Raw genomic sequence first — 15,592 nt, forward strand, 5'->3', positions numbered from 1 at the left:
ACATTGAAATGAAACAATAATCATAAAACAGCTAATATTTAATGAGCATGAGTAATTGCCAATTGTGATTCTCAACACTTTGCATATATCATTTCATCAGTTCTTAAACTCACTCTATGAGGTAAGTAACATGATTGTGCTGTTTTTATAGATGAAAAAACTGGCTCAGAGAAGTCAATAGAATTTCAGGTGTGCAGATATAAAATATTCATTAACCATACTCTCCTAACTATGGTGTAAATATAACATGCCATAAAATAGGCATGTCACAAGTGTATATTGACTGAAGATTGAATAATGTGTTGTAATGGAGTCTGTCAATTAAAGACAGGGAATTTGGACTCAGAAAGATTTGGCTTGCTCTTATATTGGCCATCTACTAAGACAGTTTGGAAATTTTCTCAATAAAGTTTCTATTTTACAGAATATCTTAGTTTGGGTTCCCTAAATGGAGGTTCTGAGATGAAGCTTTATGCAAAAATGACATAATGGGACATATTTTCAGGAAACACTGGTAAGGGAAAACAAATTGATATAGGGAAGGGAAAGAGACCAAACACATAGATGGAATAAAAGCCCAGGGTGGCAGTGCCATTCACACCTCTGAATTTCTCAGTCGGGAACAAGAGAGCTCACATATTTATGTGTCTGCAACCAGCAGCCATTAAGGGCTTCCCACACACACAGGGACACAAATTCCAAGATAGATTCATCTATCTCTTTACACAGACCAAGTAGGCTTGGGCAGCCTTAAGGCCACCCTCCAACAAAGCGATTAGGGAGCTAGTTTTGGGGAGTAAAAGCACACCAGGGAAAGTGTTATATGGATGTGAAAGAATATAAGTGGATCAATGACAGCATCACCTACAGAGAACCTGTTTCTTCATTCAAGAATAAAAATAACACGGAAAGTTGTGAGGATAAAACAGGGTAATGTGCACAGAGTCCTTAGCCTAGGTACTGGCACACAGCAACATTCACTGGCACACTCTTGTTGTGAGGATGAAATGTAATACTGTGAAGAACTGACATAGCGCTCGGCACATGAAAACTTCAGATAGCTGGCATTGTCAATCATTCTTCCTATTGCCATTACTAGTGCCACTGGTGGTGGCATACTTAAATTAGGATAACAGTGCTATATTTAACTCTAAAAGCTGTAAAATACTTGAATGCCTGCCACTATTTATGGAAGTAAGGGTGTTCATTCAGGATCTGAATATCATAGAAGAGGCAATTTTCTCACCATCGTTATTGCAACCATGGTATTGGGCAAGAATCTCAGAATGCAAAAACAAAGGGCAGCACCTTGTTGCTATCACATATAAGATGCTGAACTTATTGATAACAGTGTTAAGGAGAATGGCAGCTGAAAGGAAATTTCTGACATTTCTTTTATGATCCTCCCAGATTTTGACATTCCTTTCCAAATTATTAGTGAGAACAATCAGTAAGTGTTTTCTGCTACCACGAATGTGAGCACTTGCTTGAAACATCTTTAGATGAGGAAAGTCAACCCCTAGGAAAGCATATAAGCAAAAGGCTAAGATGAGAGAGCTATATCAGGTCTAAACTACGTTGCTGCTACTCCTTACTCTTGGAAGAAAATGTAGGCTGAAATGAAAATTAATGGAGAAGCACAAGGCACCTAAATGTTAATATTAGGGGAGGGGATAGGGAGAACGTGATATATTTCTCTACGTAACTCCATCCTGTTTTATTTGTTCTAGTGAGTATATATTGCTATTGTACTTTGTTTTTAAGATAAAAGAAAATTTAAAAAGAAAAAACGAAGTTATTTTAGAACAGATAAAACTGCTTATGAGAGGCTTACTACCTTTTTAAATGCTATTTTTATTAAACTAAAAATAAATTTTCAAAAACCCAGCCAAGTTAAGTAAAGAAAATAGTTTTCTTTCTCAGGCTCCCAAATTAAGACTATACATGAAAGGGCTAAGAAAGTGATACGATGACTCCCTTTTTCACATGGATAAGAGTGGATTTAGGAAATAATCTAATTCTCTAGTTATATACTTGTTTAGAAACCAGATGAGGAGATCACCTCCTCACCTGTCTTTTGCCTCTGGAGGTGAAAGGTATGGTCAAAGTTCAGTGACAAAGTGACAATCATCAAGGGAGTTTAGTAAGCTGAGGTTGTATTTCTCTAGGCACTGCTATATAGTCAGACCATGAAACAAGACTGCTCCTTCCAGGAAATGCCATGACACATCCTTATTATTTACATTTCTGTAAGCAAAGGCAGCAGAATTTAGCCACAGGAGTCCACTCCACTGTCATCTTTAGTACAGGCAGTTTCTGAACATTACTTCAAATCTATGGAGACCTTTATTGGCAGATATTACAGAGATACTCACCAACATACCAGTGAACCATGGTTTATTTTATTTTTTTTGGTTTATTTGCTATCATTGTTTTACTTACCCTAGTCTATTTTATTAGGGTCTCATTGAGTCTTCACTAACATGAGTACTTCAGTATTCCTTATCTCCAAAAAGAAAATTTCTTGAGATTAGAAATTGTATGTAATTATTTAAATTTCTCTGCCATTTTATAAAAGGTGGCTGTTAATTCTACACTGACATAGTATATAATAACTGCTTCTTTATATCTTGGAGATTTTCTCTGATGTATTCAAATAAATAGCTGTTTAAGTAGCCCTGGCCTGTGAGTATATATGCCCTTGTACACATGAAAGTATATGTAGACATGCCAAGACACACAATGATAAACACCATGTGATATGTGAATTGTTAATATATTTTAACTTATTCAACAGAATAAAGAAAGCAGGAGAATTTTCTTTATAATTTCGAGTATTCTTTAGGATGTATACCATATATCGGCTACATTACAATGTTTCCTCAAGGTAGCAAGTATGTTCAATTTGAAGGTAGACAACTATCGGAAGTTGATTTTTTAAAGAAAGGGAGGTTGAGTAAATATATTATGCTCGTATACTGCAAATACTGTAATTATTATTTTTTAAAGGACTTGGCTTTCACTAACAAGTTTTCTTCCTTATACAAATATACTGATTTCCCATTGGATCATAGTGTTAGACAATTCCTAACATACCTTGAGATCAGAGATGCTCAAAAGCTTCATTAGATTTTCAGAGAGAGTAAAAGCCAGGCTGAAAATGTTCCTGGATCCTATATTTGTCTCTTCACTTATCTTTTTAAATAACACTCAAACATACACACATTTTTATACTTAACTTCAAATAAAAGTATGCCCTGCCCTTTCTTTCGCTGATAATAAAAGTGTGGTTGGTATTTTCTCCAGAGAAATAAATGTGCTCTTAAACATTTGTTTTAAGGTCACAATAACTACTGTTATTTTTAAAGTAGGAAAATCTATAAGCATTGAAATTGTAAAATGAAAGGAAAAGAAAGTAGTTTTAAATATTATGGACAAAATCTTCTTAAGAAAAAGAATAGCTTACTTTGAATGATTCTGGCACATTCAAACATAGAAAACAATTAAAAAACAACTTTATTATATTTTAGACCCGTTAAAATTTAAGTAAAACATTAAGACATATTTTATGTCTTTATTTTGAATATGTGAAGGTTCTCCTTTATTGCACAGAATATGAAAAACTCTGGACATATCATTATTTTTAAAATATATTTGTGAATGTATGTTAAATTGAGTCTTTCTAATGAAGAAAGTTACATTCACTGCCAGGTTGTTCTTATCAGATGAGTTTCCAGGTATATTACAATGAAACAACAAATTCCTTGTTGACGTCTCTATTACTTTAGTTATTTCAGTTGAGAACAAGGGAAAACATAAGAAGGATATTATTGAAGTCTATTGCTATACTTTTTATTCACATCACAGTATTTTATATTTGTCTTTTAAGTTTGTACATAGTTAATATTTCTGGAATTATTTTTATTAAGGGATATTTAATGATGAAGTAAGCACTCTTACAGAAGACATCTAAGTGTTATTTTTGACCAAATCATATATGGCCTCTACATGTAATGCAAACATTTCACTACTACAGATAATATACAGGGCTACACAGGCTTGAAGTAGTGGAGAGACTGATGGACCATAAGCCATAAATCTTTTTTAAAAAATCACCAAAATCTTAGCTATAATCTTGATCATACAAAATAAAAAGGGGAGTTCTAAAGAAATAAAGCAAAAAATTCATAATCCACATTACAGCAATCATCCAGTTTGTGAAAGAAAAGTGTGTATTTTAAATTAAATCCTTAATGATTTGATATTTTGTTTTTGGAACTTTACAAGCAAGACTATCCTAAGGAATTCAGAGCTTTCCTCACAAGACCAAAGCAACAGTGCATGAAATTGAACTCAAAAAGAGCCACCATTCTGTGTGACTTCTTGGCTGACACAATTTAGATATTTATAGCTTTACGAATGGGCCACTGGAGAAGAACTTGAAGCTTTCTCTAGCCAGGAAGGATTAATGAACGTGTGCACCTGGTAATTACACCACTCCATCTTCCTGAAAGCCCTCACGCTGCCTCCATGGCAGAAACTATAATGAAAATGCATTGAAAAATATCAATCTGCAATTCTCCAATTTAATCTAAATAATAAAACTTGGTATCTTTTCTCCCCACACATTCCAGATGTGATAAAACACATACAGTTTAAATTTAAAACACAGAAGCTGAATGTCAGCCTATTATTGAGCATGCCTCATTTCCAAAGTAAACCTCACAAGAGAAAAAAGAGGTTATTAAATACAGCAAAAAATTACAACAATTCAAACGTACAATAGAGAATCCATAACTGTTTCCCTTTTATTAAAACACAGCATACACTCTAAGTAATGCATTTACTTCAAGGCAGACGCGTTTCAATGATTAAATCACAACCCAAGTGTACAAAGGTAAAATTTAGAAGTGTAAACATATCTTTATCTTCCAAGTCCAGTTACTTGTTCTGGCTATTTTTTCTAAACTCTTACTGAAAGTAAAACCTCTCTTAATAACTTTTAAAATATATATAAAAAAACAAATCATTCTCTTCTTTGCCTAAGCATATCTTAATTGCAAAATTACTTGAAATAAAGAGATATACAATGTATATACAGTATGCAACTCAAATAACTTGTTACAAAGAAATTTTCATTCTAAAACTTGAACAAATCAAACTTTTTGCAGTAGTATTTTTTTCTCAGATAAAACACAGTATAGAGGTTCAAGCTAGTGTTTCTTAATGAGACACAATGCAATTTGATATTCTAAGGAAGGTGGCAATGTATATATAAACTGAGAAGGCTGCTTTCAAAAAAATGAAGGTGTTCTAAGCAAAGTAGGGTTTTATGATAAAGTTTCATGGTACTCACACTGAATTTTAATGACTGCTTTAGTAAAGCAGAAAGAGAGAAAATTTAATGTAAGCACTGATACTAAAAGTTAATTGCCGTCTTAACACACAGGCACCAAGATCCCCCTAGCAGGAGTCTCTTAAAAAATGCCTTTAAACGCAGAAGAGGGCACAAGCTTTGAAAAAAATTGCCTGTTACTGTTAAACTCTATTGTTCCCCGATGGAGTATAGAAGAAAGAAATGCTCCAGGAGAGGGAAGTGGATATGAATTGCCTCCTCCAGAGGAGCCAAACAAATTGGCTGTAAGAAGACTTCAAAAGCTGGACGAACAGAGAAGCTCAAAGACCTTACAGATTCGGGCTACTTGCCCTTGCTGCTGTTTGGGGCTTTTTATTTCCCCTAGAATGGATATGGTTTAACTTGAGAGAAATAATGGAAGAATGCATTTTTAAATGCTTCAATTCCCAGCTTTTTATTCTGTCTCTAACTAGCTATTACAATACCACTTAATCCGGACCTCAGCATTCCAAGTACCAAAGCATCTCCTCCCACCCACTGCTCACACGCTCCTGCATCAGAATAGAAGACTTACATAGAAGCTGCCAGACCCACAGAAGAGCACTTTCCTCTCAACAGATGTCTTCCAACACACACACTCAGACACACTTGCCTACCTTAATAAGGTGTGCAAAAAACCTCTTTCGGTCCCCACGGATGCTTTTAGTTCAGAGCAGCCAGCAATGCCTCCGCACAAAGCTTTGCCATTGCTAGTGTGAAGAGAAAGAGCTGCTGGGATGCTGAATGGCACATCAGCCAACTTTGTGTGTAGCAAAGGCTCTAAAGAAATCCTGGGCTGAAACTCTGCTGCATCATGGATTGGACTGAATTTCACTCCACACACAGCCTGCATTACCCGATGGAGATTATTTCTAGAAGCACTTAGAACATGTTTGCCTACATAAAGAGAGACCCTTTCTCTTTCCTTAACTATTTAAAAAATACGGTAACAAGAGACCTGATACTTTAAGGAAGACCATTTATTGTGAGCTCCATGAGGGCCTCAATGGTCTCTGTCAAAATTGCAGGCCTAGCATTTAGAACACAGTCGGCACTTGATAAATATTTGTCTAAATATTGAATGTTCAATTGATTCCAGGTTCAAAATTGAATTTGCTAAATTATTTACACACTGTAATGAAAGTAAAAATGATTTAAGTAAACCCACTGATAGCAATATTTAGAAAGTTTGCTGCAAATAATATGTATTATTTGCTTATTGCCCTGGCAATTTCTAACATCATAATAGTTCATTATGATAGCCCATTCCACGGTGAATGAATAACACACTCCATTTTAACTCACTGATATAATGTATATTTATCATCAGCTACACAGGTGTGTGTGTGCATGTTTATTTGTCATTCAAAAGGATATATATGTACACAGACACACACACACACACACACACACACACACACACACAACACACAATTATTAACCCTCTGGAGTTGCTTCACCAGGCCTTGCATTAAAGCTGGATTGAATAAAACTCTCATTCCTTGAGGAAGTTTTACTTCTTCTATGATGACTTCTCAATAACTCTAAATTTACAGGTATATTCTTTGCCATGTTACTGTCCCAAAACTAAATGCAAGCTGGGATGGAACCAAGCCTAGAGGTTAATTCATGAAGCCAGAGGAAAAGGTTTCAAAGCGCCCTACATCCCACACCTGGAAGCAATCTCTAGCAAGTGCCTGTTGACAGGCACAGGTGTGTGCATATTGGGACAGCTGAGGAACACATCTAATTTGATAGATGACATTCTGATGTGGCAGGCTTTATTGCACTGTTTATGACAGTATCTACAGATTACAATGTGCTTGTTTAATAAACGGAGTAATTAAGTGCACCCAAAACAAAACAGGAAGTTAATATCTAAGTGGTGCTGAAATGTTTATGTACCACAACTGAGTAGTGTATTCTTCACTGCCTATTTATCCACCTTTTAATATCCTCTGAAGGAATCCTCAGTCTGTATACACACATCCCCGAGTTATGCGAATCAGCTTGATGCATATCCTCAGAAAGACCTACAAACACCTGCAGCCTCATCGCATCTATCTACACCCTTAACAGGTATTCAATAAATACTTGTCAAATGATCAGATAAGTGATAAATGAAGGAGAAACATACTGATATTTATATCTTCAAGATTGTTACTATGGGCATACAATTTTACAGGAGTTGGTGCTTGGATTGTATATCTTTTCAGTCTACATTTTTTTTCTCTAAAAGATAACTGGCAGTTGCCTTATGGATAGATTAAATTTGATAGAGCCTGATGCTTGAGGTGCTATTTCAGCACTATCTCTGTAATTCAGGAACTAGTTATCAGCCTTGGCAGATGCAAATGTATGCAGTTTTGATCTTCTTCCCGACTCCCTAACTGCATATTTTACAATTGAAGAAAGAAAGGGGAACTTTTATTTATAAATAATCAATACAATTTGTAAATAGAAATCCTTTCCCTCTGAGCAGCTCAAAGCCAGCCTGCTCTCAGATGAAGGTAGGTCAGCTCTCTCTTGACTAATGATGTGGTCTACATCACAGAGGTTATCAGAGATTCCTTGGCAGAATGCAAATCAAACATCTTGAATGGCAAAAGGATCAAAGCACAGCATCTAAATATTGCTCAGACCTGCCGTTCATATTTTCATGCATCAGGAAACTCGAACGAGAAATTAGAATTGAAAGAAAATGCACTTTCCAAAGTGTATAATATTATTGAGATTTTTATCATATTTGTCCCTCTGAGATTAGTATATCTTATCCCATTTTAGTGCAGTGACTGAGTAGGGGTTTGTGAAGGCAGAAGACTTGAGAGTGTCTTGGCTCAGCTACTTATAAGCTGTATGACTTTGTACAACTTGTGGCTTCAACTTCCACATCTGTAAGTGGAATTAATAATATCTCATCAAGTGATGAGAACTTGATAGATATTAAAGCACTGCTCTTCAAAATTTAATGCGATACAAGCCAGGTGTGCTGGCTCACATCTGTAATCCCAACTACTCAGGAGGCTGAAGTGGGAGGATTATTTGAGCCCAGGAGTTTGTGACCAGATTGAGCAAAATAGCAAGACCCTATCTTAAATACAAATAAACAAACAAACAAAAAAAACCAAAATGCATCAAAAGGAAAAAGAAACAATACTTCAATAAAATGACCTTAAAAATGCAAAGTTTAATTCACTATCCCTGGGGTGATGCCTGAAAGTATGCATTGTGAATAAGCTCCCAGGTGGTACTGCTGCTCTGTGGACACCACGCTAAGTAGTAAATGTCAGTGGAAAATGGTATTATTTTTCCAACTGATAGTGAATTTGTGTCCTATTGACATTTTTATTTGGTGCATGTTTTCCCTCGGTATCTACCCAACCAACAATTACTAGATGCTTGTCTATGGTAGGTGATGTGCAGGACATAGGGATTTTAATGTTTATAAGGACATAGTCCTGTCCTCACGAAGCTTTCAATATATGTGAGAATGAAGATCACTTACCACTACAAACAGTTTGGACATGGAGGATCAAAGCTATCTACCCATTATGCTCACATAGGTTACTGTTCACATTAACATGGTTTACCATTCCATTTTCTTCATTAGCATAACTTTCCTATTACAGATAACACTGGGCCTGGCAAATAATTTGACTGTTCACCACAGTAACTTCCCCAAACTCCCATCAACTCTTCACCAGAAGACATCTATAGAGTTCACACCCTAATACACTTGAGCCTCTTGGCTGGAAATCTTCAGTGTTGTTTCCACCAAATATAAGTTGCAATATTACGATCCTTATACAATACTAATTGTGTTCCTGCAGTAAAGACCAATCTTAAACCAAGCTTCATATTCCCAGTAAAATCCAACCTCATCTTTCTCCTTGTGAAACACTACCAAAGCTTTGTACAGGCTGTGGTCTTTCTTACCATAGTAAGCAATAAACTTAACTTTGTCTTATCAAAAGTGAGCTGAAATTTCCCACATGAAAGAAATAGACATGTGAATCAAAGGTATATTACAAAGAGATAAGCAGTGGTGCCAAAGGGTGGATTAAAAGACTCTAGTTCCTTTTTTTGTCATCACAAATAAATATCCAATTTAATTATAATTAATACATTTTTCTCTGGAAACTCAATTTAACTACAAATCCCTTCTTCCCCTTTTACTTACCCAGGCATTTCGATGTTACCACTGGTGCCATCATTGATTGTGATAAAATATTTTATAAGTTTTATGCCCTCATTGCTATATTGACAGTATAATAAATGAGAGTGACACTAACCCAGATTAAGAAAGAGAGGGAAATATTTTGGTGGATGTGATGGCAAGGCTAAAACTAGATGGAGGCCCAGAATGCCTAGAAAATCCAGCATCTAGACAGACAATATAAAATCATGGCATTTTCAGGGAGAAACACAAATTGGAGCAAAAGCCAAAATTAGGGAAAGAGTGAGAAAGAAACTAAGGATCTTAACAGTTGTTTGTTGGAATTCACACAGGGTAGTTGGCAAAATATTAAGGGAAATATTAGGGAAAGTCATAAGATACAGTCTCAAACATTTTGGAAGGCCGAAAGGTTTTCATAACTTGTAATAATGGAACAGGCTGAAGGCGGCCAATTCTTACCTTAGAGCATTAGGTCATAGGGTAAAGATTAGAGATAATAGAAGCTTCCCCAGTTAAGTCTGTTTACCCCACATTCCTTTGTCTCTACTCTAACTTGTTTACTCATGTAAACTTTGTGCTGGATGGTCCTCTCGGAGGGAGGTTGACCAGGGAAATTACCCATTAATGGTGTTTGCTCTGGGCCCCAGGAACCAAACATTTTAGCTGTGATGATGGTCATGTTGGGGCCACCACCTGCTGGGGTTTGTCCGACAGGCCCGAGCTGCATGATGGATGAATAAATGTACTCGGTCTTTCATGTCAAGTTAAATAGCTTATGCCATTGATACCCAACGTGGGGTCTGCATGCCAACATCTTTGCTATAACACTGAGCACATGCTAAAAATGCAGAATCTCAGACAACACCCTAGACCTACTGAATCAGCATCAGTTTATTAACAGAATCCCCAGGTTATTTCAAATGCATGTCAAAGATTAAGAAGCACTATTCGAAACAGTATCCTGAAGGCTATGGGAAGCTATTCCCATGAATGATTTTAATAAGGGAAATGACAAATGAATTTGCATTTTAGAAAAAAATTACTCTGTGTCCATTCATTCCTTCAGGATATATATGCCAAGTGTTGACCTTAGAGCTGGAAATTTGGCACTATTTAGAGTGGATTAGCAGAAATTCCCTATTCAGTATTCATTCAACAAACATTTACTGCATGCCAATTTTGTTTTGTTTGTTTTTTTGAGACAGGGTCTCGCTCTGTTGTGCAGGCTGGAGTGCAGTGGCATGGCCTCAGCTCAATGCAACCTCCACCTTCCGAGTTCAAGAAATTCTTGTGCCTCAGCCATCTGAGTAGCTGGGATTACAGGCATCTACCACCACAGCAAGCTAATTCTTGTATTTTTAGTAGATACTGTGTTTCACCATGTTGGACAGACTGGTCTTGAACTCCTGACCTCTGGTGATCTGCCTGCTTCAGCCTCCCAAAGTGCTAGGATTACAGGTGTGAAACAACATGCCCAGTCTGCATGCCAGCTTTGATTTGACTTTTCCAAAAGCTTGATATGTAAATAATTCCACATTTATGGCTATGTTTTTAATGCAGCCAACCTTTTTTGTCTAGGACAAATAACTCTTCAGAATCTTCTAGCATACTGTATTCAAAACTGCTTAACACTATCAGGCTGTTGGCTCAAACATGAAAGGCTTTTTAAATGTAATTTTATAGAATTTTTATTGCAATGGTATTTGCTGTATTGGAACTTGACCCACAGTACAAGTCATAGTACAAGATACCAATCAATATTGTTTTTTGTAATGAACAATATAAGATGCACAGCTTGCCAAATATAAACTTTAATATTAGAGATTATAGGATCAGTACCATTTTTTGCTAACATATGCAGGGGATTGGCCTTTGGTGACTAAAAAGGAAAATAGTAAATTCTTAGTACGTGGAGTCTGTGTCTTTTTAATAGTCAGTGTCCTACTGGAACTCACACAGACTTGGTGTGAAGAGCTCTGAAAAGCCAGTTAGCCTACTTTATGCTTGTTTTATTCTCGCTTTCTATATGCAAACACAGTGAAGGACAGTGGGCAATGAACTCTCACTTCTATTTTAGAGATTCTGGGTTGCTTGAGCTGCTTGTAATCTACCAAGCCAAGATTATTATAAGGAATATAACCAATGTAGCTAAATGTAAAGTCATCATGTCCCTAACTCAGTTCCTTTGTAGCTGCAGGAACACTACATTTCATTCAGAATTCTAACTCCCAAAGGGCTGGGTACTAAGACCATTAATGGTATTCTTATAGTGTCATAGAGTTTGGCAGATGCCCTATACACTGGACATCTGGCAGTTTCCCTGAGAGAACAGAAACCAAGAAGAAACCAAAGATTCAAATAGTCTCTTCAATACTCACAAACTAGGAAACTTTATACAAGATCTTGGGTTTCTTTTATATTGGTTCTTTTATTTACACAATAGCAATTATAATAATATCTTTGTTGCAGAACTATTCAGAAGATTAAACACAATAACATATTTACAATATCTAGCTCTTAATAAACTCTCAATATATTAATTTATTTTTGCCACTCCCTTCTGGGTTATTAAGACCCCTATAAAATACAAATTTATTAAAATCACAGCCATCACTAACATTTTTGAACAGTTGAGTTAATTGAATTAGGAAGCCATTTATAAAGAATAAACCCTGAATAAAGAGAATGTGTATTATGTTTTCTAAAATGTGTGAAGTGTGTGAAAGGAAGACACAAAACAAAAGGAGGGCTTGCTTGAGATGACTGATACCCAAGTAGATTGTGCACCCTAGTTCTCAAAATCATTGAATGTAAGGGCTGAAGATATCATAAAACTCTCTAGTTTGCAGATCAGGGCACTGAGGCTAAGTTCAGTAAAATAACTTGCCTAGGCCTTAGAAGAATAGCAAGCCAGGATTTAAACCCAGTGAATGAGAAGCTTCAAAAAGAAAGAAAACAATGTGGATACAGGGAAAGCAGGAGAGATAACAGTAGGATAAATACCTAATACATGTGGGGCTTAAAACCTAGATGATGTGTTGATGAGTACAGCCAACCACCATGGCATATGTATACCTATGTAATAAACCTGCACATTCTGTGCATGTATCCAAGAACTAAAAATACAATAAGAAGAAGAAAAAGAAAGAACAACATAACGTGAAGAGTGAAAGCAGGATAGGGAATCAAGGAGAGCTACAGCTCAGGGTGAAGTTTTGTATCTCCTATGCCTCTGTCCTCTGAGTAGATCCGCAGGGTAAATCCGTTACATTCCTTAGCTTCTCATACAGAAGTGCCAGAGTGTGATCAGTGTACTCTGCCATTAAACATTCAAAATCCTCTACAACCATGAACATAGAAAAACTATTTATCCTTATGCTCTTGCTGTATCAAAGACTCTCAGAGATTTTCAGAGACCTGCCTTTTCCATACTGATCAATGAAGATGGGTAACCAAAAACATCATAATGAAAGTGATAGTTTTTGTACTGCCTTCCCAGATAATTTTACAGACAAACATGAATTTGAAGCAGTAAGTATTTTTATGAAGACCCTGTCTGAACAGCCATTTACTCCAAGGGGACTTGAATTTGAATAATATCTGCATACAGATGATTGTCAAATCTGTATTTCTACCACATACTTCTTCCTTGAATTCGATACTTGCATCCAACTACACTCTGTATGACTTTACCAGAATGTCTAACAAGTTTTCAAACCTAGCAATCCCAAAAAAAAATTATTGCTTCCACCTTGACCCTTCTGCCATCTAATTTGATCCTTCCACCATTTTCTCAATCCTATTTATCTTATCCACCTCGGAATCAATCTGGGCTCTTCTCTTTCTTTCACACCCCATACCCCATTCATCAGCAAACTTGGTAGTGCCACCTTCCAAAGATAGTCAAAATTCATGTACTTAACATTGTTTCCAATGAAAGCGTCCTGGTTTGGAATCACCATTATTTCTCACTCGAATTATTGCAATGACTCCCTCTGCTTCAATAGGTACTCTACTCTCTGTTCTCCACTGAGTGGCTAGAACAATTCATCTCACTTCTTTCCCCAAATGATGAGTCTACTTAGAAAAAATATGTTGAAAAGACAAAATCATAGAGATGAAGAACAGATTAATTGTTGCTAGTGATTCAGGAAGGGAGATAGGAGGTTTGGATGGGTGTGACAATAAAAGTGTAGCTTAAGATAGTTCCTTTGGGATGCTGGAACTATTCTGTACCAAGTATCAAGATCGTGGTAGTTGTTATATGACTCTACATGTTGTATAAAATTGCATAGAATGACACACATAAATACATGCATGTAAAAGCTCATAGATCTGAATAAGGCATAGATTTTATTAATACCAATTTCCTGGTTTTGGTATTGTATATAGTTATGTAAAATATGAGATCTGAACAAAGCATAGATTGAATCAACATCTATTTTCTGGTTTTGATATTATATACAATTATGTAAGATGTAACAATTAGCTGAAGATGGGTGAAGGGTACTCATGACCTTTCTGAACTATTGTTTGCAACTTCCTATAAGTGTATATGTATTTCAAAATAACAGGTTTTAAAAATACTGCATGTACATGCCATTCCTCAAGACTATGCATTTTCTATTTCTTCTACCTGAAATGCTCTTTCTTCAAATATGTAAATGGATAATTCCACCCTTTCTTGAGATTTCTGTTCAAATGTCTCCTCATAGAGGTCTGTCCAGAGTGCCATACATAAAATATCAATTTTGCTGGGCACGGTGGCCCATGCCTTTAATTCGAGCACTTTAGGGGTTGGAGGCAGGCAGATTGCTTGAGTCCAGGATTTCAAGACCAATGATACTGAGGTAATGAGGTACTGCTATAAAGATACTTGAAAATGTGGAAGCGACTTTGGAAGTGGGTAACAGGCAAACAGTTAGGAGGCTCAGAAGAAGACATGAAGATATAGGAAAGTTTGGAACTTCCTAGAGACTTGTGGAATGGTTCTGACCAAAATGGTGATAGTGATATGGACGCCGAAGTCCAGGCTGAGGTAGTCTCAGATGGAGATGAGAAAACTTATTGGGAACTGGAGTAAAGGCCATTCTTGCTATAAATAACAGGGAGAATGGCAGCATTTTGACCCTGCCTTAGATATCTGTGGAACTTTGAACTTGAGAGAGACGATTTAAGGTATCTGACAGAATAAATTTCTAAGCAGCAAAGCATTCAAGAGGTCACAGAGCATAAAAGAAAAATTTGCAGCCTGACGATGAGGTATTTTCTGAGGAGAAATTCAGGCTGGCTGTAGAAATTTGCATATGTAACAAGGAGCCCAATGTTAATAGCCAAGATAATGGGGAAAATGTCTCCATAACAAGTCAAAGACCTTCACTGCAGCTCCTCTCATCACAGACCCAAAGGTCTAGGAGGTAAAAATGGTTTTGTGGGCCAGGTCTACCCACCACCCCACCACTGTGCACAGCATCAGGACTTAGTGCCCTGTGTCCCAGACACTCCAGCCATGGAGAAAGGGGCCAATGTACAGCTTGCACCATTGCTTCAGAGGGTACAAGCTCCAAGCCTTGGCAACGTCCATGTAGTGTTGAGCCTGTGGGTGCATAGAAGTCAGGAATTGAGGTTTGGGAACCTCTGCCTAGATTTCAGAGGATTTATGAAAATGCCTGGATGTCCAGGCAGAAGCCTGCTGCAGGAGTAAAGCCCTCATGGAGAACCTCTGCTAGAACAGTGTGGAAGGAAAAAGTAGCATTGGAGCCCCTAAACAGCATTCTCACTGGGGCACTTCCTAGTGAAGCTGTGAGAAAAGGGCCACCATCCACCAGAACCCAGAATGGTAGAGCAAACAACAGCTTGTACCATGTGCCTGGAAAAGCCAGAGACATTCAATGCCAGCCTGTAAAAGCAGCCAGGAGAGGGCCTCTACTCTACAAAGTCACAGGGGTGGAGCTACCCAAGACCATGGGGACCCACCTCTTGCATCAGTATGACCTGAATGTGAGGTATGGGGTCAAAGG

At 37.0% G+C, this 15,592-nt stretch overlaps 1 protein-coding gene across 20 annotated transcripts in view; it reads right to left on the reverse strand.

The window, feature by feature from the left end:
* Positions 1-15,592, reverse strand: part of DMD (dystrophin) — a 2,312,475-nt gene that overhangs the window by 1,069,650 nt on the left and 1,227,233 nt on the right. For 3 of the 20 annotated variants that reach the window (XM_078362692.1, XM_078362690.1, XM_078362691.1), the window contains exon 1: positions 6,013-6,112. The exons of the other annotated variants lie outside the window; for them this stretch is intronic. The gene's annotated coding sequence lies outside the window, so the exon portion shown is untranslated. Of the gene's footprint in view, positions 1-6,012; positions 6,113-15,592 lie in introns of those variants that run through there. 20 annotated transcript variants of the gene reach the window in all.

Source organism: Callithrix jacchus, chromosome X (assembly GCF_049354715.1).
Source record: "Callithrix jacchus isolate 240 chromosome X, calJac240_pri, whole genome shotgun sequence".
NCBI lineage: Eukaryota > Metazoa > Chordata > Mammalia > Primates > Cebidae > Callithrix > Callithrix jacchus.